Source organism: Mobula hypostoma, chromosome 5, assembly GCF_963921235.1.
Source record: "Mobula hypostoma chromosome 5, sMobHyp1.1, whole genome shotgun sequence".
In the NCBI taxonomy this organism is placed as follows: domain Eukaryota; kingdom Metazoa; phylum Chordata; class Chondrichthyes; order Myliobatiformes; family Myliobatidae; genus Mobula; species Mobula hypostoma.
This window is the reverse complement of record NC_086101.1, coordinates 114,537,578-114,564,766: the sequence shown is the minus strand read 5'-3', so window position 1 is coordinate 114,564,766 and position 27,189 is coordinate 114,537,578. Positions and strand designations below refer to the sequence as shown.

At 42.8% G+C, this 27,189-nt stretch overlaps 1 long non-coding RNA gene across 1 annotated transcript; it reads right to left on the bottom strand.

Annotated features, from left to right (window-relative positions):
• Window positions 1–5: 5 nt before the first annotated feature.
• Window positions 6–27,189, bottom strand: LOC134346264 (uncharacterized). The gene is made up of 3 exons (XR_010017883.1): window positions 27,122–27,189; window positions 297–354; window positions 6–42 (listed from the first exon to the last, which is right to left on the bottom strand). It is a non-coding gene; the product is annotated as an uncharacterized LOC134346264 (long non-coding RNA).

Here is a 27,189-nt window from a genome sequence, read left to right as displayed (position 1 = left end):
TCTATGGAGGGTTCAGTGTTTATAGAGAGTTCGATGTTCTCACTATGTGGAGATAAATACTTCACATGAGCACAGATGAAAATAAGCCAGCAATAGTGTTTTACTACATTGAGGGTTATAATTATTACTTTGGCAGAAGTTCTTAATGAATGAATGGAACCAAACTTCAGAAGCTAAATTTAAAAAAACTTCCAACCCTGAATCTTTCTGGGAACCACTTCAACATCAATGTTAATACATGAAATGGTGTAGCAATTATAATTCATTATTTATTACAATGGTATCTGGACACTAACCTGGTAACGAGCAGTTCACTGTCCTGAAAGCTTTGCATTTCATGCCTCTTACAACTAGCTGTTATAAAAATAAATAAATTAAAGTCAGTTTCAAAATTCTAGAGGTCTAGTTTCAAGACAGGACAAAAGGTTATATTTATACACTCTTTGATAATAAATGTACCTTGAATATACTTTGAAAAGCAAAATTAAAAGCAAAACTCAATCGTCATTCAATTTTTCATTCAAATGTAATCTTCCTTGCTGATTTTCTCCTCGTTTTTCTTCTGATGAGGAGTTTGACCCCCTGATGACTGTAAGTCTACAGATGTAGGTTGCTGTTGTTTCCTGTTAAGTGCCCATTAATCATGTCTGAACGTCAACAACAAAGCCTGATTTTAAATAGTCATAGAACACTACTGCACGAAAACAGGACATTCATCCCATCTAGTCCATGCCAAATTATTATTCTGCACCCAGGCCATTGCCCTCCACACCCATGTACTTATCCAAATTTCTCTTAAATGTTATAATTGAACCCACATCTACTTCTTCTGCTGGCAGCTTATTCTACACTTGCACCACCCTCTGAGTGAAGACATTCCCCCTCATGTTCTCCTCAAACGTTTCTCCTTTTACCCTTAACCAATGACCCCTAGTTATAGTCTCACCCAAACTCAGTGGAAAAAGCCTGCTTTTACTTACTGTATAATTTTGTATATCTCTATCAAATCTTCCCTCATTCTCTGATGCTCCAAGTAATCGAGTCCTACCTATTCAACCTTTCCCTATAAAACAGGTCCTCAAGTCCCAGCAATATCCTTGTAAATTTTCTCTGTAATCTGCATTTAACAGATGAGACATAATTCTGTGTCATACATTTCATCCCAGAATCCTCATTTAAATCAGATGCTTTTCCTCCCTCACAGCAGTTCTTGAAGTGAATAGGAGCTACCACCTAATCAGCTGATAATGTAACAGTGAGCTGAAAGAAAACTTCTTGACTTTAAGATAAGAATAGGATCAGGGAGGGAATTGAGTGTAGAAAGAACCTGAAGCAAATAGATTTGGGGTAGGGAAAACTAGAGTAGAAAAGGGTCATGGTTCCATGTATATCCTAGAGGAAAATTACTACCCCTTCTAGCCCTCACAGAAACCTTAATGGTCTGAAGGCAGTTTTTATTAAGAAACATCTGCATCAGGAGTAGCTTCGTAGGAATGGTATGGGAAAAGAGGAAGGTGAGTAACAGCGTTGAACCACAACAGCCTTGTAGTTGAATCAAATGGTTCATTTTGTAACGTCATAGAACAATTCAAAACAGAAACGGGCCCTTCAGTTCATGTTGTAGTGCCAATGTAATTAAAAGCCTAACTGAGCTAATCCTTTCTCCCAACACAATGTCCATATTCCTCCACCATCAACTCTGCTCTCAAACGCATCACCCCCATTTCACGCACATCTGCTCTCACTCCATCCTCCCGTCACCCCACTAGGAATAGGGTTCCCCTGGTCCTCACCTACCACCCCACCGGCCTCTGGGTCCAACATATTATTCTCTGTAACTTCCGCCACCTCCAACGGGATCCCACCACTAAGCACATCTTTCCCTCCGCCCCCCCCGCCGCTTTCCGCAGGGATCGCTCCCTACGCGACTCCCTTGTCCATTCATCCCCCCCATCCCTCCCCATCGATCTCCCTCCTGGCCTTGTAAGCGGAACAAGTGCTACACGTGCCCTTACACTTCCTCCCTTACCATTCAGGGCCCCAGACAGTCCTTCCAGGTGAGGCGACACTTCACCTGTGAGTCGGCTGGGGTGATATACTGCGTCCGGTGCTCCCGATGTGGCCTTCTATATATTGGCGAGACTCGACGCAGACTGGGAGATTGTTTTGCTGAACACCTACGCTCTGTCTGCCAGAGAAAGCAGGATCTCCCAGTGGCCACACATTTTAATTCCACATCCCATTCCCATTCTGATATGTCTATCCACGGCCTCCTCTACTGTAAAGATGAAGCCACACTCAGGTTGGAGAAACAACACCTCATATTCCGTCTGGGTAGCCTCCAACCTGATGGCATGAACATTGACTTCTCTAACTTCCGCTAATGCCCCACCTCCCCCTCGTACCCCATCCGTTATTTATTTTTATACACACATTCTTTCTCTCTCTCTCTCTCTCTCCTTTTTCTCCCTCTGACTATACCCTTTGCCCATCCTCTGGGTTTCCCCCCCTCCCCCTTTTCCTTCTCCCTGGGCCTCCTGTCCCATGATCCTCTCATATCCCCTTTGCCAATCACCTGTCCAGCTCTTGGCTCCAACCCTCCCCCTCTTGTCTTCTCCTATCATTTTGGATCTCCCCTTCCCCCTCCCACTTTCAAATCTCTTACTAGCTCTTCCTTCAGTTAATCCTAACGAAGGGTCTCAGCCCGAAACGTCGACTGTACCTCTTCCTAGAGATGCTGCCTGACCTGCTGCGTTCACCAGCAACTTTGATGTGTGTTGCTTGTATTTCCAGCATCTGCAGAATTCCTCGTGTTTTTGTGTCCATATCCCTCCATTCTTTACATACTCGTGTTTATCTAACAGCCTCTTAAACATCTCTATTGTATTTGCCTTCGTCCATGCTGGGCTCCCACCATTCAGTGCAAAAAACTTGCCCTGTACCTTTCCTTTGAACTTAACCCCTCTCTTCCTATAAATTCCTCTAGTGTTAGACATTTCAATACTGGGGAAACGATACCAGCTGACCACACTGACTATGCCTATCATTTTCTTTAAAATTTCTATCAGGCCTCCCCTCAGGCTCTACGGCTCTAATCAGGGCAGCATCCTGGTAAACCTCTTCTGCACCTTCTCCAAAACCTCCACATCTTTTCTATAATGGGGCAACCCACAGGGTTCCGAACAATCTTGAAGAGATTCAAATTAACTTTTTATATTGTTTTATAAGGATACAATTACAGAATGATTCTAAATGTGGTGGGTCAGAGAAAGAGTGGCTCTTGCACCACTCGTATTGTTGTACAACAAGAACCATATGAGGACATGTTTAATGAGGGAAAGCTCCATTAAGCTCAGATATATTGACTGCGTTATGCCTGGAGCTCCCACAGGGCTCCTGACCTGATACTTTAGGATTTCTGGGTTTATTTGCTTGAGTTTATTTGTTTTACATATAAGAGCACCCTCTAGTGGTATACTCCCTTATTGCACACAGAGTAATGCTGATAAATTTCACCCAGGAAGACTTTTTACCCTAAATCAATGCTCATCTAAACAGATTCATGCATGTTAATTATTGCAGAGGATGTGACTCTCTGAGACTCTCTACCCAGGATGATTGTTGAGGCTACATCATTTAAAGACATAAAGGATTGGTGAATTGGGGGCAATGGGGAACTGGGATAGAAGAGAGAATGAGGAACGTCCTGGGCAGATCAGTCATGATTATGTTGAATGGCAGGGCAAGTTTGAGGGGCTAAGCCACCGACTGCTGCTCTAGTCTCACCTATTACTCCTGTGTTTTGCTGAGCCACACTGGCTCTGAAATTCCCTTTGGATCTATCCTCAGCATATTTCTATTTCTTAGCTGTTTGTTAGCCAACTGTACTATGATTAAAACACTTCATATGATATTAAGTGCATAGACTGAACACACTCAGCCTTGTCACACCATTAACCCTCTTGCTCACTCCACTCTGTCTCAGTTTTAACTTTTCAATATTCCATGTCAAGTTTTCTAAGGCCTTGTTCCTTTCCTACTTCTGAGACTTCTAGAATTCTTATGTTCTTCCATCCCTGGCATCTTGGCACATTACCTTAGCTGTAAGTTTGGTAATTCCACCCTAAAACTCTGTGTTCCATTCATCAAGGCAGCATCCATCATTAGGGACTCCCATCGCCTAGGTCATGCCTTGTTTTCATTGCTACCATTAGGGAGGAGGTACAGAAGCCTGAAGACACACGCTCAATGATTCAGAAACAGCTTCTGCCCCTCTGTCATGCAATTCCTGAATGGACAATGAGCCCAGGAACACTACCTTACCATTTTTTAATTTCTGTTTTTGCACTACTTCTTTAATTAAACTATTTCAAGTATACAATAGGTACATATATATGTATGTATGTGTGTGTGTGATATAGACACACACATATACATATACAAATGAAGCAGATTTTGAGTTTCTAACTTCTAACGATGAAGCTATTTGCCCAGGTAATTCCTTTTAGCAGCTGTTCAGTGGTTTTGCTGAGCTGAATACTTGGTGAGCCAGCAGTCTCTCAGCATTGAGAAAATCTTACAATTTATATTTCAGATTCAAACTACATGAACTCAAACTTTCCAACAACTCTTTTCTGTCAAGCTTTTTCCCAACCTCTACATCTGTCATAACATCCTGCTCTGCTTCACAATATTTCCTGTATCTAACAGTGCCATCTGCAGACTAGAATATAAAAACCACATCACTCATCCAAGTTATCAACGTATATTGTGAAAAACTGAAGCACCAGAATAGATCCCTGGGAAGTATCAGTTGTCACATCCTGCCCAGCTTAGATATCATATTCAGAAGTTTGCTACAGAAGATTTAAGGTTCCAATTCCCTAGTACCACTATACACAAAAATTACACACTTAAATCGGCTTCTCACCCAACTAGTCAGTGTTCATTCTTTATGCACAAAAAATTCTTACATTTACCCACTTTGTTCATAAATCCTTTGCCTCCATTCACTTCTCCGTTCTAACTTTGAATGCTAGTTCTGTTTTCTAATCTGGAAGTAATTCCACAGCTTCATATGTAAACTTCTTTTGTGCTCTTTTTCACATCTCTTGACTTATCCAGTGTTTTGTTCTAAACCAGTGGGCTTTTGTTTACCCATCTATTTTTTAAATAATTTCATCATATTCTTTGTAATCTCATTTATTTAATTAAAATAAAGATCAGTCATTCTGAAATGTCAATGTCTAGCTTTGTTTTGTCATAACCAGCACCATTTTAGTAATTCTGTTCTGTAATCTAAAAATATCCTTTTTAACAACCCACCATTGCAATCAAAGTTGTATTAAAATTTTGGATAGATTCAATGTCTTTTACACTTTAAGGACAAAACTCAAATTTCAATTTGTTTTTTGTAATATATTCTTATTTATCTAGTATTGTCATTAACCCACAAAGTGTCTCTACTCATTTGAAGCACTGAGCTTACTGCCACTCAGACTATAGTTGTGCTGTATTATTAACCACAAACTGATGCTGAGTTGCATTTTCAAATATTTAGCCCATCTCCTCTTTCTTTTTTACAGCTTTTCTGGGTCACTTCCTATCTTGGCATCAACTGTACATTTCAACATCATGCTCTCTAAATCATTAATCAAAACTGGCTTCAGAATTGCACCCTGTGGGACACTACTTCCAGTCATTCGAAGCAGCCCGACCTTGGCTCCGAGTCTCTATTCTCTCCCTAACCCACAACCTCTATCATCAAAAAAATTACAGGCAGTAAGCAGGTGAAACAATCATACTATTCCATGTCACATTATACATCTATATTATTAAATTGTCATTTAATTATATACATGTATGTAACATACAGTATATAACCATATAATGTATATAGAAAGACATTTCTCCAAACCAGGATGTAAAGCACATAACACATGATAATTTATGAAGGTAAGGATAAAATCTACAGATAAATCATACATAAATAACAAATGAAAATGCATAAATTAAATATTGTAAGGTACGGAACAAATTAACCAGTGACACTTTGAAGCCAATGCGACAGGGAGTTCAGAAGCCTATGGCCAGAGGGAAGAAACTGTTTCCCATTCTGACCATTTGTTTTTTTATGCATCGGAGTCTCCTGCCTGATGGTAGAAAGTCAAAGAGGATACTATCTGTATGGGTGTGATCCTTTACAATACTAAGGGCCCTATGTACACAGCACTGCTGATAAATGTTCCCAATGAATACTAAGGACTCCTATAATCCTCTTGGCTGTTCTCACAATCCTTTATAGTTACTTTCGGTCTGATGCTCTGCTGTTCCCATACCAGTTGAAGATGCAGCTAGTCAGGATGGTCTCAATGGTGCTCCTGTAAAAATCAGTTAAGATGGGGGAAGGGAATCTCACTTGCCTGCCAATCTCCTTAGGAAGTGGGGGCGCTGCTGTGCTTTCTTGTTCAGGGAAGATGACATTAAGGGACCAGGTAAGGTCATCACTCGGACTCATAAATATTTATTTAGAGATACAGCACAGTTACAGGCCCTTCCAGCACAACGAGCGTGTGTCGCCCTTGTGTCTAATTAACCTCCTAACCTTTACTTCTGTGGAATGTGGGAGGAAACCCGTGCATTCACAGGGAGAATGTACAAACTCCTTACAAACAGCGGTAGAAATTGAAACCAGGTCGCCGGTGTTATAATAGCATCACACCTTCACTGTTACTGGGTCTAAATTCTGGAATTGTAGGAATTCCTTTGCCAGAAGGACTGCAATGGTTTAGGAAGACAAGCCATCACCAGCTCTCAAGGGAATCAGGGACAAACAAGAAATGCTGGTTTTGTAAGAATTAATCATATCTTGAGAAACTATTTTTAAAATACATACATAGTTAGTTGTTTTGTGAGAAACGCAGCAGCCAATCTGTATGCAAGATATCCCACAAGTAGCAAAGTTACATTGATCCAATCAACAGTTCTCTTTGTGGTACTGGATGATGAATATTCACCATTATTATCATTATTTGTATTTATTTTATTTCTTACATCCAAGGTAGTAAAAATCTCTATGTTGTATGTCTGTTGCAATGTACAAGCAATAAGGAGAGGAAATGTGGGAAGATATTGCCCAAGCACTATAATAGTATATGTAATTGTTTTGTATACATATCTGTACAGTCCTTACAAGCATCTTGCTTTTACATGGCCGTACCTTATCTTGAAGCTATGTCCACTTGTTCTAGAATCTCCAACAAGGGGACATAATCAGATCAATATGTATTGATAAATCTGATAGCCTGGTGAAAGAAGCTGTCCTGGAGCCTGTTGCTATGATAACGCTTGCCAGACGGTAGCAGCTGAAACAGTTTGTGATTGCGGTGGCTGCAGTTCCTGATGACTGTCTGGGCCCTTTTTACGCACCTCATGTACCGTGTTGTATGATATGGACAATCATGGTCCCGTGACCATGATTGGTCTCGGCAAATTTTTCTACATAAGTGTTTTGCCATTGCCTTCTTTCCAGGCAGTGTCTTTACAAGATGGGTGACCCCATCCCCAGCCATTATCAATACTCTTCAGAGATTGTCTGCCTGGCGTCAGTGGTTGCATAACCAGGACTTGTGATATGCACCAGCTGTTCATATGACCATCCAGCCCCTGCTCCCCATGGCTTTACATGCCACTGATTCAGTCGTGGGGGGGGGGGGTTGCATCACCTTGCCCAAGTGCGACCTGCAGGCTGGCAGAGGGAAGGAGCATCTTACACCCTGCCAAACCCAATAAAGATTAGTCTAGTCATTGAAAAAAAAACAGAATGGCTGCCTTTTATGGGATCTCTTATGTCCACTGAAGAGGACAGCAGGCTTCTGTTTGATATCTTTTCTTGGTAGGTCAGCACTGGATCTTCCCTCTAAAGTTTCCCACTACTTTCTTGTCTCAGAGGCAAGTATGTTTGATTTCATTAGGACCAATCCATCACAAAAGGACAGAAAAAAATAAAAGTGAGAATAGGCCACCTGGCCCCCTCCTCTGTCCTACTATTCAAGCTCATCTCAGTTAATCTTCTCCAGGCCTTCTCTGTGCCAGATGCTTGTAGCCCTTGATGTACTGATCTTTCAAATATTTATCTACTTGTAATGTCCAACTGTAATGATCAGGCCTCCACAACTCTCAGGGACAGAGAGTTCCAGAGATTCAGCACTTTCTGTGAAAACAAATTTTTGTGCATCTTGCTTTTACATGGCCATACCTTATCTTGAAGCTATATCCATTTGTTCTAGAATCTCCAACAAAGGGACATAGTAAATCACAACCTGGAATTCCAAAAGTGAGGAGAGAATGACCATCCTTGACATTGAGGCAACATGTGACCAAGCGTGACATCATGGAGATCTGGTAACATGAGATTACTGGACATCGAGTCAGAGACTCATCTCATACTGAGGTGGCTGTAGTTATTGGAAGTTAGTCATTCCAGCCCCAGGATATCACTGCAGGAGTTCCTCAGGGCATAACTCCCAATTTTTTCATCAATGATGGTCTTCCTATTGTGGGGATGTTTGCTAATATTTGCTCTATATTCAACTCCATTTCCAAATCATGCTGCAAGATTAAGGCAATGTTCCGGCATAGAATAATGTGAAACAAATATTAGTGCCAGAAAGTGCCAGTTAAAAACCATGTCTGGCAAAAGATGGCCTGACCATGGAGGTTAGGTTTCCACAACATCAACATCCTGATAGGTCCCTATTAACTGGAAATTCACATGGACCAACCCTATCAAGAGTAGGATAGAACCTGTTGACATGCCCAAACCTGTTAACCATCTACAAGTCAGGACCATGATGGAACACTATTTATATGGATAAGTGTAGCTCCAACAACTCTAACAGGCTCAGCATCACCCCAAACAAAGCAGCCTACATGATTGATACCCTACTCCCTACATTACCAGGGAACTGTGACTATAGTATGTCCCATCTACAATTTCTTTTATTCATTAAAGGGACAAGGGTTTTGCACGCTGAGCAGCCCATCCCTCATTGCCCTTAAGAAGTTGCTCGAATAGCCTATTCCAGCAGAACCTCACAAACCAAGGGCAAGGGCCAAAGGCAATTTGAATCATAACCATTTTAACAAGCTCCCTCCAAGTCACATACCATCCTGATTTCAAAATGTACTGTAGTTCCTTCATTATCACTGTGTCTAAATACTGTGGTAGTAACTTCACTGGGAGGACTGCCCAACACCAACCTTACAGGAGGCACAGACATTAAATGTGACATATGTATCTGAAGAAAAAATTCCAACTAATGATACGTTTGACACTTGATAAAGATTTCTGGTGCTGTTATCTGTATTACAGCATCTGTTTTTCTTTATCCAGATACCTAAGAATGTGATTCTTAACTTGGTAACTAAATTTTTCCTTACCATGACTAAGAAATAACCATCCTTGAAGCAGATGCTAAAGAGTACCCCAGTAGCTGTCCCCCTTAACAATAAATACTCCTGTTTGAGTACTGTTGGGGGAAACAGCCTACCTGGGGGGAAACAACAGCCTCTGGCACAGAGTCTGGCCCTGTGGCTCGGAAGGGTAGGGAAAGGAAGAAGATGGCAGCAGTGATGGGGACTCTATAGTTAGGGGGTCAGATAGGTGATTCTGTGCACTCAGGAAAGAAACACGGATGGTAGTTTGCCTCCCAGGTACCAGGGTCCGGGATGTTTCTGATTGCATCCACGATATCTTGAAGTGGGAAGGAGAATAGCCAGAGGTCGTGGTAAATATTGGTACCAATGACATAAGTAGGAAAAGGGAGGAGGTCCTGAAAACGGACTATAGGGAGTTAGGAAGGAAGTTGAGAAGCAGGACCTCAAAGGTAGTAATCTCCGGATTACTGCCTGTGCCACGTGACAGTGAGTATAGGAATAGAATGAGGTGGAGGATAAATGCGTGGCTGAGGGATTGGATCAGGCGGCCAGGATTCAGATTTCTGGATCATTGGGACCTCTTCTGGGGCAGTTAGGACCTGTACAAAAAGGACAGGTTGCACTTGAACCTGAGGGGAACCAATATCCTGGCTGGGAGATTTGCAAAGGTTATTGTGCAGAATTTAAACTAGAATTGCTGGGGGGTGGGAACCGAACTGAAGTGATGGAGGAAAGGGAATTTGGCTCCGAAATAGAGAAAGCTTGGAGACAGTGCAAAAGGGAGGCTAGGGAGGTGATAGAGAAGGGACGCACTCAGACCAATGGTTTGAGATGTGTCTATTTTAATGCGAGGAGTATTATGAATAAAGCGGATGAGTTTTGAGTGTGGAACAGCACTTGGAGCTATGATGCTGTGGCCATTACAGAGACCTGGATGGTGTAGAGACAGGAATGGCTACTTCAAGTGTCAGGCTTTAGATGTTTCAGAAAGGACAGGGAGGTAGGCATAAGAGGTGGGGGCATGGCACTGTTGATCAGAGATAGAGTCACGGCTGCAGAAAAGGAGGAAGTCATGGAGGGGTTATCAACGGAGACTCTGTGGGTGGAAGTTAGGAATAGGAGGGGTCAATAACTCTACTGGGTGTTTTTTTATAGACCACCCAATAGTAACAGGGACATCGAGGAGCAGATAGGGAGGCAGATTCTGGAAAGGAGTAATAATAACAGGGTTGTTGTGGTGGGAGATTTTAATTTCCCAAGTATTGATTGGCATCTCCCTAGACGGAGGGGTTTAGATGGGGTGGAGTTTGTTAGGTGTGTTCAGGAAGGTTTCTTGACCCAATATATAGATATGCCTACAAGAGGAGAGGCTGTACTTGATCTGGTATTGGGAAATGAACCTGGTCAGGTGTCAGGTCTCTCAGTGGGAGAGCATTTTGAAGATAGTGATCACAATTCCATCTCCTTTACCATAGCATTGGAGAGGGATAGGAACAGACAAGTTAGGGAAACGTTTAATTGGAGTAAGGGGAAATATGAGGCTATCAGGCAGGAACTTGGAAGCATAAATTGGAAACAGATGTTCTCAGGGAAACGTATGGAAGAAATGTGGCAAACATTCAGGGGATATTTGCGTGGGGTTCTGCGTAGATACGTTCCAATCAGGCAGGGAAAGGATGGTAGGGTACAGGAACTGTGGTGTACAAAGGCTGTTGTAAATCTAGTTAAGAAGAAAAGAAGAGCTTATGAAAGGTTCAAAAAACTAGGTAATGATAGTGATCTAGAAGATTATAAGGCTAGCAGGAAGAAGCTTAAGAATGAAATTAGGAGAGCCAGATGGAGCCATGAGAAGGCCCTGGCGGGCAGGATTAAGGAAAACCCCAAGGCACTCTACAAGTATGCAAACAGCAAGAGGATAGGACATGAGAGATTAGGACCAATCAAGTGTGACAGTGAAAAAGTGTGTATGGAATCGGAGGAGATGCCAGAGGTACTTAATGAATACTTTGCTTCAGTATTTACTACAGAAAAGGATCTTGGCGACTGTAGGGATGACTTGCAGCGGACAGAAAAGCTTGAGCATGTAGATATTAAGGAAGAGGATGTTCAGGAGCTTTTGGAAAGCATCAAGTTGGATAAGTTATCTGGACTGGACGGGATGTACCGCAGGCTACTGTGGGAAGTGAGGGAGGAGATTGCTGAGCCTCTGGCAATGATCTTTCCAACATCAATGGGGACAGGAGAGGTTCCAGAGGATTGGAGGGTTGCGGATGTTATTCCCTTATTCAAGAAAGGGAGTAGGGATCACCCAGGAAATTATAGACCAGTGAGTCTTACTTCAGTGGTTGGTAAGTTGACGGAGAAGATCCTGAGAGGCAGGATTTATGAACATTTAGAGAGGCATAATATGTTTAGGAATAGTCAGCATGGCTTTGTCAAAGGCAGGTCATGCCTTACCAACCTGATTGAGTTTTCTGAGGATGTAACTAAACACTTTGATGAAGGTAGAGCAGTAGATGTAGTGTACATGGATTTCAGCAAGGCATTTGATAAGGTACCCCATTTAGATTTAGATTAGATTATTTAGATTATGAGGACACGCAGTCCTTTTATTGTCATTTAGTAGTGCATGCATTAAGAAATGATACAACATTCCTCCAGTGTGATATCACAGAAACACAAGACAGACCAAGTCTGAAAAACTGACAAAAACCACATGATTATAACATATAGTTACAACAGTGCAAGCAATACCATAATTTGATGGAAGAACAGACCATGGGCACGGTAAAAAAAAGTCTCAAAGTCTCTCGAAAGTCCCAGCATCTCATGCAAACAGTAGAAGGAAAAAAACTCTCCCTGCCATGAGCTTCCAGCGCCGCAAACTTGCCAATGCAGCATCCTGGAAGCATCCGACCACAGTCCGACTCTCGGTCCGTCCGAAAACTTCGAGCCTCCAACCAGCCTTCCGACACCAAGCACCGAGCACCATTTCTGCCGAGCGCTTCGACCCCAACCCCAGCCGCCAGCAACAGGCAAAGCCGAAGATTTGGGGCCTTCCCTCCGGAGATTCTCAATCGCACAGTAGCAGCGGCAGCGAACCGGGCATTTCAGAAGTTTCTCCAGATGTTCCTCCGTGCTTCTCACGTCCGTCTCCATCAAATCAGGATTGTGCACGGCCCCTATTTAACAAATACGATATCATTTCACCGGAGAGGCTGCGCGCACTGCGTCGCCATCTTCTCCTCCCTCCTTTAGATTTAGATTCAACTTTATTGTCATTGTGCCAAGTACAGATACAAAGGCAATGAAATGCAGTTAGCATTTAACCACGAAATGCAAAGAATAGTATTATTTATATAACTGTGAATAAAAAGTAAGTGCTACAGCACACAAATATAAAAGTACTGAGTCAGTATGCAAGTCTTATTGAGAAAGTAAGGAGGCATGAGATCCAAGGGGACATTGCTTTGTGGATCCAGAACTGACTTGTCCACAGAAGGCAAAGACTGGTTGTAGACGGGTCATATTCTGCATGGAAGCTGGTGACCAGTGGTGTGCCTCAGGGATCTGTTCTGGGACCCCTACCTCTTTGTGATTTTTATAAATGACCTGGATGGGGAAGTGGAGGGATAGGTTAGTAAATTCGCTGATGACACAAAGGTTGGGGATGTTGTGGATAGTGTGGAGGGCTGTCAGGGGTTACAGCGGGACATTGATAGGATGCAAAACTGGGCTGAGAAGTGGCAGAAGGAGCTCAACCCAGATAAGTGTGAGGTGGTTCATTTTGGTAAGTCAAATATGATGGCAGAATACAGCATAAATGGCAAGACTCTTGGCAGTGTGGTGAATCAGAGGGATCTTGGGGTCCCAGTCCATAGGACAGTCAAAGCTGCTATGCAGGTTGACTCTGTGGTTAAGAAGGCATACGATGCATTGGCCTTTATCAATCGTGGGATTCAGTTTAAGAGCTGAGAGGTAATGCTGCAGCTATATACGATCATGGTTAGACCCCACTTGGAGTACTATGCTCAATTCTGGTCGCCTCACTACAGGAAGGACATGGAAACCATAGAAAGGGGATAGAGGAGATTTACAAGGATGTTGCCTGGATTGGGGAGCATGCCTTATGAGAATAGGTTGAGTGAACCTGGCCTTTTCTCCTTGGAGTGACGGAGGATGAGAGGTGACCTGATAGACGTGTATAAGATGATGAGAGGCATTGATTGTGTGGATAGGCAGAGGCTTTTTCCCAGGCTGAAATGGCTAGCACGAGAGGACATAGTTTTAAGGTGCTTGAAAGTAGGTACAGAGATGTCAGGGGTAAGTTTTTTTACGCGGAGAGTGGTGAGTGCGTGAAATGGGCTGCCAGTGGTTGTGGTAAAGGTGGAAACGATAGGGTCTTTTAAGAGACTCCCGGATAGGTACATGGAGCTTAGAAAAATAGAGGGCTATAGGTAAGCCTAGGTAGTTCTAAGGTAAGGACATGTTTGGCACAGCTTTGTGGGCCAAAGGGACTGTATTGTGTTGTAGGTTTTCTATGTTTCTATGGTTAACAGTTATTGCAGACAAGAGTCTTATCGGTGAAAGGTAGTATACTTTTCTTTCAACCCTTACCGATGTTTTTGTTGGATTGGGGTGTAGAATTGTTATTTTTCTTGTAGTTTAAATTCCCAATACTTGTATTTTTGTATAATCACCTATATACATCTAATTGTTCAGTGAATCTTCCAATAATTGCGGTACAGTTACCTCTGTATTTTTCAAGAAACTTTTTTAATTTTCAGTAGGTGTCACGCCACATGAATCCAGCTATTTTATAGATTAATTGCTGTCAATGGAATTTTGTTATCTCTTGTCTATACCATGACTACTTTTTAGTCTCTTCTCTGCTTTGCAATCTTGACACTTCTTCTTTTTCTCTTTCTTGTTCTTCTTTTCTATTGTAACATTAGCAAACTGAAAGCAATAAGCTTTATTTCTTACTCTTGACTTCAAAAGAACTTTTGGATTGCAAAAATATCAGGATCCAACAGTTTCCATCTGCTAAAGCTGACATAGGTTTGATTTTGACCCCTGGTGTCTGATGAATAGACCGGTGTGATCATCTTTCCTAGGTGTAAAACAGTTTCAGCCATTGTGTACAGTGGTGCAGCACAGTTCCAGTGACCTGGCTTCCATCATGATCTCTGGTGCTGTCTGGGTGAAGTTTGCATGTTCTTCCTGTAATTGTGTGGGCTTCTTCTGTTTCCGCCCACATTCCTAAGACATGCTGGTAAGTTAACTGGCCACTGGAAATTGTCCTCAGGATAGGTGAATTGCAGGTGAGTTAGGGTGGAGCTGAGTGGCACATGGTAGGAAAATAAGTGGGCCATTAGAACTAATAGAACTGCCCTGAGAGCAGGCATAGCCTTGATGGGTTGAACAATCACTTTCTCTGTCATAAGAAAATATACAGTGGATTCCAGTTAATTTGGCCATTGGTTTACCAAGGCACCCTCTTATGTGGGATGACTCTTAAAGATCAGAAACTAATTGAAAAAATAGCCGAAATTCCCTTCATTTCTTTCATAGACTGCCACTTAATTGGGGCAGGAGACTTTAGCCGAACAGTTTCTAACTGGCATCAGTCACGTGACCGTTAAAAACAAAGTGATTAAAGCGAACAGAATTTGAATACATCAATTGTGTGTGTTTATATTCAAAATACAGTGATCATTGTCACTGATAGTTAGCAAGGAACGAGCAGTAAGAATTCAGACACGAGGAAATCTGCAGATGCTGGAATTTCAAGCAACACACATAAAAATTGCTGGTGAACGCAGCAGGCCAGGCAGCGTCTATAGGAAGAGGTACAGTCGACGTTTCGGGCTGAGACCCTTCGTCAGGACTAACTGAAAGAAGAGATAGTAAGAGATTTGAAAGTGGAAGGATGAGGGTGAGATCTGAAATGACAGGAGAAGTCAGGAGGGGGAGGGATGGAGCTGAGAGCTGGAAAGTTGATTGGCAAAAGGGATATGAGAGGATCATGGGACGGGAGGCCTAGGGAGAAAGAAAGTGGGAGGGGAGAGGCCCAAAGGATGGGCAAGGAGTATAGTGAGAGGGACAGAGGGAGAAAAAGGAGAGAGAGAGAGAGAGAGGGAGGGGGGAATAAATAAATAACGGATGGGGTACAAAGGGGAGGTGAGGCATTAACAGAAGTTAGAGAAGTCAATGTTCATGCCATCAGGTTGGAGGCTACCCAGACAGAATATAAGGTGTTGTTCCTCCAATCTGTGTGGCTTCTTGACAGTCGAGGAGGCCATAGATAGACATATCAGAATGGGAATTGGACGTACAATTAAAATATGTGGCCACTGGGAGATCCTGATTTCTCTGGTGGACAGAGCGTAAGTGTTCAGCGAAAAGGTCTCCCAGCCTGCGTTGGGTCTCGCCAATATATAGAAGGCCGCATCGGGAACACCGGATGCAGTATATCACCCCAGCCGACTCACAGGTGAAGTGTCGCCTCACCTGGAAGGACTGTCTGGGGCCCTGAACGGTGGTGAGGGAGGAAGTGTAGGGCATGTGTAGCACTTGTTCCGCTTACGAGGATAAGTGCCAGGAGGGAGATTGGTGAGGAAGGATGGGGGGACGAATGCACAAGGGAGTCGCATAGGGAGCGATCCCTGTGGAAAGCGGGGGGGGGGGAGGGAAAGATGTGCTTAGTTGTGGAATCCCATTGGAGGTGGTGGAAATTACAGAGAAGTATATGTTGGACCCGGAGGCTGGTGGGGTGGTAGGTGAGGACAAGGGGAACCCTATTCCTAGTGGGGTGGCAGGAGGATGGGGTGAGAGCAGATGTGCGTGAAATGGAGATGCGTTTGAGAGCAGAGTTGATGGTGGAGGAAGGGAAGACCAACAATCCATGTTCCAAGCCTATACTGATATCTTTCCCCCACTTTTCCTTCGCTACATCGACGACCGCATTGGCACTGCTTCCTGCACGCATGCTGAGCTCGCTGACTTCATTAACTTTGCCTCCAACTTTCATCCTGCCCTCAAGTTTACCTGGTCTGTTTCCAACATCTCCCTCCCCTCTCTTGATCTTTCTGTCTCTGTTACGGACTCCCACAGCTACCTGGACTATTCCTCTTCTCACTCTGTCTCCTGCAAAAATGCCACCCCCTTCTCGCAATTCCTCCGTCTCCGCCGCATCTGCTCTCAGGATGAGGCTTTTCATTCCAGGACGAAGGAGATGTCCTTCTTTTTTAGAGAAAGGAGCTTCCCTTCCTCCACCATCAACTCTGCTCTCAAACGCATCTCTCCCATTTCATGCACATCTGCTCTCACCCTATCCTCCCGCCACCCCACTAGGAATAGGGTTCCCCTTGTCCTCACCTACCATCCCACCAGCCTCCGGGTCCAACATATAATTGTCCATAACTTCCGCCACCTCCAATGGGATCCCACCACTAAGCACATCTTTCCCTCCTCCCCCCCAGCTTTCCACAGGGATTTCTCCCTACACGACTCCCTTCTCCATTCGTCCCCCCCATCCCTTCCCACCAATCTCCCTCCCGGCACTTATCCTTGTAAGTGGAACAAGGGCTACACATGCCCTTACACTTCCTCCCTCACCACCATTCAGGGCTCCAGACAGTCCTACCAGGTGAGGTGACACTTCACCTGTGAGTTGGCTGGGGTGATACACTGCGTCCGGTGTTCTCAATGCGGCCTTCTATATATTGGCGAGACCCAACGCAGGCTGGGAGACCGTTTCGCTGAACACCTACGCTCTGTCCGCCAGAGAAAGCAGGATCTCCCAGTGGCCACATATTTTAATTCCACGTCCCATTCCCATTCTGATATGTCTATCCACGGCCTCCTCTACTGACAAGATGAAGCCACACTCAGGTTGGAGGAACAACACCTTATATTCCGTCTGGGTAGCCTCCAACCTGATGACATGAGCAGTGACTTCTCTAACTTCCATTAATGCCCCACTTCTCCTTCGTACCCCATCCCTTATTCATTTATTTATTTACTATTGTTAATTTTTTCTCTCTCTCTCTCCTTTTTCTCCCTTTGTCCCTCTCATTATACTCCTTGCCCATCGTCTGGGCCCCCCCCTTTCTTTCTCCCTAGGCCTCCAGTCCCATGATCCTCTCGTATCCCTTTTGCCAATCAATTTTCCAGCGCTTAGCTCCATCCCTCCCCCTCCTGCTCCTCCTATCATTTTGAATCTCCCCCTCCCCCTCCCACTTTCAAATCTCTTACTATCTTTTCTTTCAGTTAGTCCTGACGAAGGGTCTCAGCCCGAATCATCAACTGTACCTCTTCCTATAGATGCTGCCTGGCCTGCTGCATTCACCAGCAATTTTTATGTGTGTTGCTAGCAAGAATTCAGAATTGCTTTTCTCACTGCGGTTTCAAGCATTCAGGCTTGGAGATGCCAGATATGGCCAGAGTGAAATGAAAAAATTTCACGACTTCAACAAGTTAGGTACTACAAAGAATTCGAAGTACCGACAATCATCTTGAATGTTACAATAAAAATTAAGATTTAGAGGATGCAATCATCGAAAGCATTGTATTCTCACCGCCCAGATCTCCTTTTCTCACTGCTGCCATCAGGTAGAAGGTAGAAGAGCCTCAGGACTCGCACCAACAGTTCAAGAACAGTTACTACCCCTCAACCATCAGGCTCTTGAACAAAAGAGGATAACTACACTCATTTATTGAGATATCCCCACAATCAATTACCTTACTTTAAGGACTCTTTATCTTGTTATTTCATGCTTTCAATTATTTATTGCTAGTTGTTTAAATCCGCATTTGCAGTTTGTTTTCCTCTATGCTATTGTTCTTTCATTGATCCTGTTTACAGTCACTATTCTACAGATTTGCTGAGTATGCCACAGGAGAAAGAATCCCAGGGTTGTATGTGGTGACATGTATGTATCCTGGTAAAAAATTTTACTTTCAACTTTGGCAGTCCATTATCTACACTAGGTGTCTATGCTGATTGTGTTTATTTACAATCAATCAAAAGAATGCATACACTGGATGAATTCATCTATTGTTAAATATCAACTATTAAAAAATGATACATAGTTTTATAGTACCATAGTAATATTGATAGTGTCCTAATTTTGTTCTGTATTAAATTTAAACACGTAACTTGTTACTGACAAGCGGTAGTTTGTCTTTTTTATACCTTTTTAACTATTTCCATGTAACTTCACTAATTGGAGCAATCACTTAATTGTGCCAAAATGTATTGGTCCCAGTGTCCCAATTAACCAGAATCCATTGTGTATGAAATATTGCTCAATGCCATTAAAATGAAACCCCTTATTTTGCCTTCTTTGAGTTGCCAACGCTTTTGTTCACTTTGAAACTTAAATGTCTTTAACTCTTCAAAAAAAGTGAATTCCAATTAGTGAAGTGCATCTAATGCACTTGCTTTGTAAAATAGATTTGCAGAACATGACCAGAGAGCGCTAGGTGGTCATTTCCTCTCTACTCTAATGCTAATTCCAAAATTATGGTAACAAACTAAGAACACACACAGAATACAAAATAATCTATTAGCCAATTACCTATCTCTCTCGCTCTTTATTCTGTAGTCATGGGCTCTGAAGACACACACTCAGCTTCTTCCCCTCCTCCACCAGATTTATGAACAGACAATGACCCATGAACACTACCTCACTATATTTGCTCTCTTTTGGCACTACTTTATTTAATTGTATACAAAACTTATTATAATTTATACTGCAAACAACAGGAATTCTGCAGATGCTGGAAATTCAAGCAACATACATCAAAGTTGCTGGTGAACGCAGCAGGCCAAGCAGCATCTATAGGAAGAGGTGCAGTCTACGTTTCAGGCTGAGACTCTTCGTCAGGACTAACTGAAGGAAGAGTGAGTAAGGGATTTGAAAGTTGGAGGAGGAGGGGGAGATGCAAAATGATAGGAGAAGACAGGAGGGGGAGGGATAGAGCCGAGAGCTGGACAGGTGATAGGCAAAAGGGGATACGAGAGGATCATGGGACAGGAGGTCCGGGAAGAAAGACGGGGGGGGGGTGACCCAGAGGATGGGCAAGAGGTATATTCAGAGGGACAGAGGGAGAAAAAGGAGAGTGAGAGAAAGAATGTGTGCATAAAAATGAGTAACAGATGGGGTACGAGGGGGAGGTGGGGCCTTAGCGGAAGTTAGAGAAGTCAATGTTCATGCCATCAGGTTGGAGGCTACCCAGACGGAATATAAGGTGTTGTTCCTCCAACCTGAGTGTGGCTTCATCTTTACAGTAGAGGAGGCCGTGGATAGACATGTCAGAATGGGAATGGGATGTGGAATTAAAATGTGTGGCCACTGGGAGATCCTGCTTTCTCTGGCGGACAGAGCGTAGATGTTCAGCAAAGCAGTCTCCCAGTCTGCGTCGGGTCTCACCAATATATAAAAGGCCATATCGGGAGCACCGGACGTAGTATATCACCCCAGTCGACTCACAGGTGAAGTGATGCCTCACCTGGAAGGACTGTTTGGGGCCCTGAATGGTGGTAAGGGAGGAAGTGTAAGGGCATGTGTAGCACTTGTTCCGCTTACACGGATAAGTGCCAGGAGGGAGATCAGTGGGGAGGGATGGGGGGGACGAATGGACGAGGGAGTTGTGTAGGGAGCGATCCCTGCGGAATGCAGAGGGGGGGGGAGGGAAAGATGTGCTTAGTGGTGGGATCCCGTTGGAGGTGGCGGAAGTTACGGAGAATAATATGTTGGACCCGGAGGCTGGTGGGGTGGTAGGTGAGGACCAGGGGAACCCTATTCCTAGTGGGGTGGTGGGAGGATGGAGTGAGAGCAGATGTACGTGAAATGGGGGAGATGCGTTTAAGAGCAGAGTTGATAGTGGAGGAAGGGAAGCCCCTTTCTTTAAAAAATGAAGACATCTCCCTCGTCCTAGAATAAAATAATTTATACCGGCCTGGCTTGTGTAGACAGCTGGGACACAACATCCACGGTCGACCCTGATCAATGGAGGGTCTACTATTTATAACATATATTATACAGTATTACAGTTTACAGTATTATTTTATGCATTGCACTGTACTGATGCCGCAAAAACAACAAATTTCACCATGTTGACGAGAGGGCGTACAGGAGTGAGATCCATCAGCCAGTTGAGTGATGTCTCAATAACAACCTTGCACTCTACATGAGTAAGACCAAAGAACTGTGGACTTCAGAAAGGATAAGATATGGGAATACAAACCAATCCTCAAAGAGGATCAGAAGTGGACAGAATGAGCCATTTCAAGTTCCTGGGTATCTATATCTCTGAAGATCTAACTAGATTCCAACATACCAATGCAGCTATAAAGAAGGCAAGACAGCGACTATATTTCATTAACAATTTGAGGAAATTTGGAATGTCACCTAAAACACACAAGAACTACTACAGATGCACCATGGAGAGCATTCTAACTGGCTGCATCACTGTCTGGTATGGGGGGGGGGGGGAGGAGGGTTACTGCACAGGATTGTAGCAAGCTGCTGAGAGTTGTAAAATTAGTCAGCTCCATCATCAAGGACCCCACCACCCAGGACATGTCTTGATCGCATTGCTACTATCAGGAAGGAGATACACAAGCCTGAAAGTACACACTCAATGATTCTTCTTCCCCTCTGCCATCCGATTTCAAAATGGACATTGAACTCATGCACATTACCTCACTATTTTTTAAATTTTCTGTTTTTGCACTATTTATTTTAACTCTGTATTTTATTTATATATATATATACACACACACACACACACACACACACACACACACACACACACACACACACGGGGTGATTGATAAGTTCATGGCCTACAGTAGAAGGAGTCAATTTTAGAAAACCTAGCACATTTATTTTTCGACATAGTCCCCTCCTACACGTACACACTTAGTCCAGCGGTCGTGGAGCATATGGATCCCTTCTTTGTAGAAGTGGTCCACAGCAGGGGTGATTGATAAGTTAGTGGCCTAAGGTAGAAGGAGATGAGTTATACAGCTCTCGTTACATGCACGTGCAGTTCAACTCTGAGTGAAAATGCAGAAAGTTTGAAGTTAATAATTCATTTCCTTCTACCTTAGGCCACAAACTTATCAATCACCCCGTGTGCGCGTGTGTGTGTGTGTGTGTGTGTGTGTGTGTAGATATACATACATACACACACACACGAGACAACTGGGTGACCCGTTGGGGCACCCTTTGAGAGAAAGGTAGTGCAGTCTGATGTGCTGTGCTTTGGAAATTAAAGAAGAAAAGCTCAGTTTATTAAAGAAGAAAGACGCATAGCAAGACAAATATTGCTCCTCCTCGTTTAACGAAGGACACTTTTGATGACATTTCTGGTTGATCTGCCACCCTTCAAGAATACTTTAATGTTTTCATTTCTTTTTCCCCAGCTTAAAGCCACATACAGCTGACCATGCTGGAATACCGGTTTCTCCAAATAAATCAACACATTCTCCATGGTCCGGCCTTGCGCCTTCTGTATAGTCATAGCAAAGCATGACTGTATCGGGAACTGACTCCACTGAAGAGGGACATCTTCCCCTTCTGATAAACTGAGGGTAATTCTTGGGATCAATGCAATGTCATTTTTGAACACACCAATGTTTATCTTTGCTACGATGAGATTGTCGTGCAGTTCTTCCACCATCATTCGTGTTCCATTCCAAAGCCTTGGTGGATCCAAGTTCCTCATTGAAATGAGAGAGAACCATTGTATCAAAGTGGGAGCAGAGGCATCTTTCCATTTTAATAAAATAGCCCTTCTAGCCAATAATGTGACAAATGCAATTACGTATTGGTCAGATATAGAAATACCGTGAATATGTTGAGGAATTATACCAAACAAAACTGTCAATTTATTAGGTTGTAAATTGATTCTTAAAGCTTTAGAGATTATAGAAAAAATAGATTTCCAAAATTGTTTCAATACAGAACACGACCAAAACATATGTGTCAATGTAGCTATCTCAGTTTTGCATCATCGCACTGACTATTTACATTAGGAAATATTTTAGACAATCTCTCCAAGCATGTGATGTTATGTCTTAGTTTAGAAAAAATTAGAAGTCGAACTTTTGATCCTAAATTTGACTTTGAGAAAAGGTGGGGTTCTTTTGCCCGTTATTATCATTTGACTTGAGTTAATTAAGATGGTCCTTTTCTGATGCTTGGTTATAAGAATTTGGTTGGCGGTTTGATGTCTTTTTTTATGGAAGCTTGTATGGCGCATAGCTCCGGGTTTGTGCTCTTAATACTTTGTTTTTTGATTATTATTGATACACTGTTCAGCCTGGTTGTTAGTTTAACTTTTACTATACATATGGATATGTTATCTTGATTATTTTGATGTATTTTTCTCTGTTGTTGATTTTCAATAATTAATAAAAAGGTTTAAAAAGAAAAAAGAAATGATGAGAGATCCCCTTTTCAATTCCAGTTTATGTGGGGGCAATCCAGAGAGTTCGACCGAATCAAGGAATTCTGTTGGAAAATGAGTGGCATTAGCTCCTTCACTTACGGCACTGAAGGAACAGAATTCTTTCATGATTCCAGGGAAGCGTCTAATGAAGTTTATTTTTCGCATCATTTCATTGAGAGGAACCAAGATAGAATTCCTCAAGAACAGTTCTGTAGGATTGTCGAATGTCAGGTAGATGAAATCAGTGCACTCTTCCATAGTTTTTGCTGGCAGAATCATATCTTCAGGTAATTCGATTTCATCGTTTTCATTTTTTTCTCAATCTTGTCTTCTCCAACATCCAATAAGAACTCAGAATATCGTCCTTCTCCCTCACTCAATCGCATGTTTCTCTTCAATTGAAACTTAATGAAGCTTCTCCATAAGTAAGATTTTTTTATGCATGAATTCTCCACATTAACATCATTTCCACATTTCACAACTGCTAGAAGCTGACGGAAATCGCCACAGCAAATGGTTAAAATACCCCCGAAGGCCTCATTCTTGCCGCATACATCACGAAGAGTCCAGTCCACAGCTTCGAAGCTCTCCCTCCTAATCATGGGGCACTCATCCCAGACAATAAGCCTCGCATTTTGGAGTAAGTTTGCAGTATTGGTGTTTTTATCAATGTTACAAAGGGCACCTTCATTGACTTTGAGGGGTATTTTGAATCTTGAATGTGCTGTTCTACTACCAGGCGTCAATGTTGCTGCAATACCTGATGATGCTACAGCAATAGCAACACCTCCATCTCCTCTAACTTTAGCGAGAATCAAGTTGATGATAAATGTCTTGCCTGTTCCTCCTGGTGCATCAATGAAAATTATTGAAGAGAGATTCCTTTCCAAGCAGTCGCACACATATTCATATACTTCTCTTTGCTCATTATGCAATAGGGTACTCTTTGCCGCATATTCTGGAGTTGATCTTTCCTTTTCTCCTCTGTCTCTTCCTTTCTCCTCCTTCTCTCCCTTTTTTTGTCATACTGGAGACGCGCAGCCCTTTCATCCTTTGTCTCTTCATCTCTTCTACCATTTGTTCTTTCTCTCTGATCCTGGAGTTGTGTGGCCCTGGCCTGATCCGATTCTTGTTGTCTCCTCCTTCTGTGCCTATTGTTGTCATTTTGGAGACGTGCATGCCTCTCCTCCTCTGTCTCTTCTTCTCTCATCTTTTTTGTCCTGACTCTTTGATCCTGGAGCCGTGCGGCCCTGGCCTCAGCTGATTGTTGTTCTCTCCCTCTCCTTGCCGCTTCCGGAGGTTTGGCGTCATCTCTTGACCATAATGATCCCCTTCTCTTTCCACGCCGCGTAATTAGGCTGTCCGTATTTTTTTATCCTAACGTTTGATAGAAGATCTGAAGCAATAACACCAAAGCCTCCAGGACGCTGATTCTTCTTGATGATGTGGTTAGCGCTCTCCTAAATGGACGTGTTAGCTCTGCCCTTTTGCTGCAGTTGGTGTCGCTGCTGTGAGCATCATGAGGCGCTGCAGAGGCTGGCCGTGCGCATGCGTCGTGGTGTTGCATCGCAGTTTCCATGAAAGGTGGAATCGTCTCTGTGAGCATCGTGAGGCGCTGCTGGGGCTGGCCGTGCGCACGCATTGCGGTGTTGCATCGTGGTTTCCATTAAAGCTGGAATCGGCTCGGGTTGTGGAAAGCGGGGCCTGTTGATTGACCAGTGAGCAATTTTATACAAATATATAACCCTGAACTTTGCATGCATTGTGTAAGTTAGCGCAATTTAAGTCCATTTAGTCAAAAAAAAGTGCCGCTGTAATGCACCGTTTGGGCTAATTGGAGGTCACAAACAGACAAATAGAGCATGAGAATTTTAGTGGTATATAGATATAGATATATATATATACACACTCAGTTTTTTTTATATTTATTATGTACTGCATTGTACTGCGATCGCAAAGTTGACAAATCTCACAACATACGCCAGTGACAATAAACCTGATGCTGATTCTGATTCTTTCTGTTGCATTTGTGTCATAAAATTCCTCTCCTAACAAAAAACAGCACTGCCAACTTTTCTTCCATAACTAAATAGAGGACTGATGTATAATTCTTAGAATACAACTAGACAACGGGGTGACCCGTTGGGGCACCCTTTGAGAGAAGGGTAGTGCAGTCTGACGTGAACAGAATGAACATTAAATTTTCCTGAATGCTATTGGTATCGTTTTGCTTTGGAAATTGAAGAAAACCTCAGTTTATTAAAGAAGAACGAAGCGTACTAAGGCAAAATATAGCTCCTCCTCGTTTACAAAGGACACTTTTGATGCCATCATTTCTGGTTGATCTGCACCCTTGTGCCTCTCGTTGTCATTCTGAAGACGTGCAGTCCTTTCATCCGCCGTCTCTTCATCTCTTCCGCTGTTTATTCTTTGTCTCTGATCTTGGAGATGTGCATTTCTCTGTTCCTTTGTCTCTTCCTCTCTCCTCCTTCAGTGTCTGTTTTTGTCATTCTGGAGATGTGCAGTCCTTTCGTCCCCGTCTCTTCATCTCTTCTGCTGTTTGTTGTTTGTCTCTGATCCTGCAGACATGCATTTCTCAGCTCCTCTGTCTCTTCTTTTCTCATCCTTTTTGTCTTGACTCTCTGATCCTGGAGTTGTGCGGCCCTGGCCTCATCTGATTCTTGTTCTCTCCCTCTCCTTGCCACTTCCCGATGACGTTTGGCGTTATCTCGACCATAATGTCCCCCTTCTCTTCCACGCAGCATAATTAGACTGACCATATTTTTTTTTACCCTAATGCTGGATAGAAGATACGAAGCAGTAACACCAAAGCCTGCAGGATGCTGATTATTTTTGATGATGTGGTTGGCGCGCTCCTAAATGGACGTGATATAGTCACCGCTGTCCTTTGACAGCAGCAAAGGGTTTGATGGGTGTCTTGAAGTACATCATTACAATAAGATTTAATTATCTCTTATTGATGGGTCTCAGTTTGATCGGTCCCAATCCTGCACATGCTGGTGGTGATTAGCAGAAAGTAACTGCTCGAAATAGAGCTGCCCTGCCCTTTTGCTCCGGTTGGTGTCGCTGCTGTGAGCATCATGAGTTGCTTCTGAGGCTGGCCATGCGCATGCGTCGCGGTTTCCATCATGGCTGACATCGGCTCTCGGGTGAAAGCGGGGCTGATAATTTTGGTGAGTGAGCAATTTTTAATGAATATATAACCCTGAACCTTGCCTGCATTCTGTAGGTTAGCGCACTTTAAGTCGATTTAGCCAAAAGTAGTGCCACTGTAATGCACCGTTTACGCTAATTGGAGGTAACAAACAGACAAATAGAGCATGAGAGTTTTAGTAGAATATAGATTTCGACAGTGAATTAGTCATTATTCCGATTGTTTTCTTTCATCCAAACAGGAATTTCATCTTCTGACAAAGTCCAGTGAAAAGACAACCAAGTGACCAGCTACAATTCCATTTCCACAATATGAACTTAATACATGTGCACTGTACAATTTCTCTCAATTACTTCACAAAGATATCTTGATTATCCCCAAAGATACACCTATCATATCTTGGTAAAACTGGCCTTAGAATAAATTTCAAATTCTACCAGTCCCAAAACACCCCCATAATTAAACAAGCATTTTTAAAAGCACACACTAAGAGAGGCACAAGTATAAGAGATGAGCAAACAATCACATATAAATCAGACCAGCATATTAGTGAACTAAATGGACATTTTTCTGAAAGTTTTGTGATTCATTTATCACTATTATATAATTATTTAAAATGAACTTCTCATTTGCCAACAAGTGATTCTGACTCTTATCTCTAGTTACTACCCTCAACCATCAGGCTCTTGAACAAAGGGGATAACTATACTCACTTGCTCATCCACTGAGATGTTCCCACAACTAATGATCTCATTTTAAGGACTCTTTATCTTGTTATTTCATTTTCTGCTTATTTTTTGCTATTTATTTCTATTTGCATTTGCAGTTGTTTTCTAAACTCTAATCATTCATTAATCCTGTTATAGTTACTATTCCATAGATTTGCTGAATATGCTCACAAGGAAAATAAATCTCAGGGTTGTATACTGTGACATATATGTACTTTGATAATAAAATTCACTTCGAACTTTGAAAAAATGAATGAGAATGAAAAGAGATACGAGTCTGGGTGGTAGCCAACTTAACAACTTGGTACAATACCTATGCATTCCTCTAGAGTCTTGTCTATAACAGACTGGAAGAGCTTTTCATATTGACTGTCACTGAGT